We start from the raw sequence: 3,874 nt of genomic DNA, 5'->3' as shown, positions 1-3,874 counted from the left end.
CCCGTATAAAATGAAGCGGGTTAGTCAGAAAATTTATAGAATGAGGCGCATGGAATGTACGGCCGTAAGGTGTGGTAAGCCGACGAAGAACGTGCATGTGTGTATGTTGGAAGTTGGAACGCATTTTTCATTCACTTTGCGGTTGGTGCATTGCAACGGGTTTTATTTTAGCAGATTCGTATTTCCTGAAGATTCGATTCGTTGGACTGTATCCGGTTTTTCTTTAGGGCCGCATACACACGACTGAGTGTGGGTGGATAGGTCTGCTTTCAAATTCAAATTGAAAGACTGTGATGGGCCATAACCTGCTACTCCGTGAGGGCAAGTCCTCCACACTTTCTCTCATCCATGGAGGAGGAGAATCTTATTCGACGCTTAGTGCGCGTCTTGGGCCGGCCCATGTTGCCAAAAAATTCCATTGCTTTGCGGAAAGATCTAAGGCCATATATTAAGTAGCATGTGTCCCTAAAAGTACACTCGAAAAAAGGAAAAAAATCTGAATCTCCATGGATAATTACTATACGGGAATGTGCCAGCTTTAATGCCCATGGGGAAGCTGGTGGGTCAAATACCTTACCGAGCGCGCAAGACGGGGATGGGAATGAGATAGCATTATCCATGCCCGTGACCCGCCTTGCCCGTAAAGACCTTACATGTGGGCTCTAAAATTACTAGACCTCAAGTAAATTCCGCCCTTACCTATCCAAATTTCCACCCATCCCGACCCTTTGGCCAAAAAACCCTAAGAAATCCCTAATCTAGCCACAACATATTGTTTATTGTGTTGAAATGCTATTTTTTCTACTAAAATGTTATCGAAGGTTGTTGTTGATTGCGTGCATGGGTTTTCCCACGGGTATAAAAGACCCGGCGAGGATGGGGATGAAAATCTTTTTATCCCCGCAGACGGGTATGGGGACAGGGACGGCCATGGGAAGGCTGTCCCGGGGACGGGGATGGGAGTCCAATACCCGCTTGGGTAATCCCCATTGCCAGCTTGACTTGGGGATGCCGAAGCCTTCTTCCCCCTACATCTATTGGTGGCCCGTCATTGCAAAGCTCGTTGCTGCGTCTCGGCCGAGCAAACCTTAGGAACTTGTAGAAATAGCGGACGGGATGTAGACCAGAAGATGGCGGTGGCGACAATCTACATAGCAAATTGCTATTCTGGAGAAGAAAACGCCGGAAACGCCTCGCAGATACTCCAAAGACCACAAGCATCGGGCGAATCCGTATGGATCCACCGGAAACCAAAACAAACTGGATCTAGGAAGATCTGCCCAGAGACACACCTCCATGCGCCACCGCCGGCGCTAAGTGCACCGACCAAACGAGGTTAAAACAGTCAGAAAAGGCATTATTCCTAAACGAGATAATACCACTACTTGATTGCCCCAACCAAGACACGAAGACTACCTAAAGCAAGCTTGAATCGAGCCGTTCAAGCTGCTGGACACCAGATCCACACCTGCGGACCTCCCTGCCACCGCCACCGGCACGCGGGCTTTGCCCGGCGATGCACTATAGCAGTGACATGAGGGGAATAAGAAGGATTAGCGACATGTTTCTTCCAAACCACTAATCTCTATTCACTTTTCCATTTTTCTTCAGTTTAGTGTGGTTTTTTTTCTTTGTTTACCCCTAATAATCATGTTTTCTTTCCTATCTTCCTTTGAATTTTCTTTTTTCTTTCTTTTTCTTTTCCATTTTTTGTTCCTCTTTAAATATAAATATATACCTTTTATAAACACGAAACATTTTTCTAGAACATGAATATTTCTTAGAATACACGAGCAACTTAAGAATACATGGTGAATATTTTTAAATATATGATGAATATTTATTTTAATATGCAACTATTTTAAGTACACCATGAACATTTTTTAAATACACGAAACGATCTAAAAGACACGGGTTTATATAGTACCACCAAAATAAAACCATATAAAATGAAGCGGGGTTAATAAAAAAAATGAAGCGCATGGAATGTACGGGCAAGATGGTAAGCCGACGAAGAACGTGTGTGTGTGTGTGTACGTTGGAAGTCGGAACGCTTTTTCATTCACTTTGCGGTTAGGCATTGCGATAGATTCTATTTTAGCGGATTCATATTTGCTGAAGATTGGATTGTTGGATCGTATTTGTTGCATACGCACAACTGAGTAGTGATGGTAGGTCTATGTTCAAAATAAAGTGTGTGATGGGCCTTAAGCAAAAGAAGGCTCAAAACTTGTTAGATGGGACCTCTCCATGAGGCCAAATTCCGCCACGCTCTCTCTCATCCAATGATCAAACTCCCTCTCTCTGGTGAAACCATTGGTCCGACCGGTCCAGGCGGAGGTAGCAGCGTCATGGCAGCGTTCCCTCCTTGGAAGCGTTGTCTTGGTTGCTCGAGGAGTCCTGGTGGTGCAACTGCTCTGGGCGTGGGCTTCTGAGGCGTAATGTATACCATCGTTGGCGCACTCTTAACGACATCTTCTCTAGGTCTGCCAAAACCCTGTCATCTACTTGCTGACTTCCTCTTGGCGCAATGGGTGTGGGTACATAGGTATGTGTTGTCCTTGGGTCTTGGTCATGTTGTAGAGGTCTTCTGCGGTGGTCGTGACGCAGGTTGGTTGTTCTGTGGCTTCTTTACCGCAATGATACGCATGCTCATGCGTATTCTCAAAAATTCCCTGCTCTTTCGATTTCGATAGATAACGCACACCTCGCCTAACTTACCTGTGGTCAAGTGGGTCGGCCCATGTAGGAGCTCCTTCTATTGGTTTTGTAAAACTTCTACAAGCTCTAGTCTGGGTTTTTTATGTGTTTTTTAGGGGGGTTATTATTTTATCATTTTTTCTCTTTCTAATGGTTCATGAATATTTTCAAAATTTTCTTACATTTTTAATTCATGAACACCTTTAGAAATTTGCAAAAATAAATAATTTGTGAACATATAAAAATGCTAGATTTCTTTCATATACGTGAGTGGTCATGAAATTTATTATTTTTTTATCTGGGAACATTGTTAAATTTTTGAAAAAATTGGAAATTCACAAATATTTTTTGGAAAACTGAAAACAATTTTAAAATTCATGAATAACTTTCAAATTCATGAACAATTTTATATTCGTGATTTATTTACAAAATAGTGTACATTTTGTTTTATTCGAGACTTTTATTACTTGATTAAAATAATAAATATTTTTCAAATCTAATGGATAAACTGCATGTTGTTTTTACTGAGACCAAAAATAATAACACCATCTAACAGTTCGCTGTTTTTTTTAGGGATGTTGGCTGTGTTAGTAAGCGAGCATCCTCTTCCTATATAACGCACGATGCGTCAAGTTGTCGAGCTTTGGCACATCCAGCTCTTCATCTTTTTTTTTGGGGGGGGGGGGGGGGGGGGGGGGGGGGGGGCGGGGAAGATTCCAGCGCTTCAGCTAAGGGAGGTTCCTAGCCGGGTATTCCCGGTTTTGTGAACCTTCTAGAAGGTTACTGAACCGTTTTTTTGTTTCAATTTGTTTTTCATTTCTCCTGTTTATTTTTTCCTTTACTTTCTTTTTTTCTGTATATTTTTGTTTCCATTTTCATTCTCGTTTTAATTTCAGAAAACTTCATGGTTTTTGAAAATTGGTCACAAATTTATAAAATTGTCCGCATTTTACAAAAAAAACTAGGAGTTTCAGAAACTATACTCGTTCTCAACAAATGTCCGTGTTTTCAAACATTGTTCATGCTTTCAAATTTGTTCCGTAGTTTCATAAATTGTACATGTTTTCGAAAAACATTTGTGTTTCCAAAAATTGTTCCTGTTTTAAAATATTGTTCACAAAATTCAGAAAATATTCTCAGTTAAAAAAATGTTTTCCTGAAAATAGTTCACGTT

The sequence above is a fragment of the Triticum aestivum genome, chromosome 6A (genome assembly GCF_018294505.1).
Source record: "Triticum aestivum cultivar Chinese Spring chromosome 6A, IWGSC CS RefSeq v2.1, whole genome shotgun sequence".
Lineage (NCBI taxonomy): Eukaryota > Viridiplantae > Streptophyta > Magnoliopsida > Poales > Poaceae > Triticum > Triticum aestivum.
The sequence above is the reverse complement of the archived record's forward strand: the minus strand, read 5'-3'. Positions refer to the sequence as shown.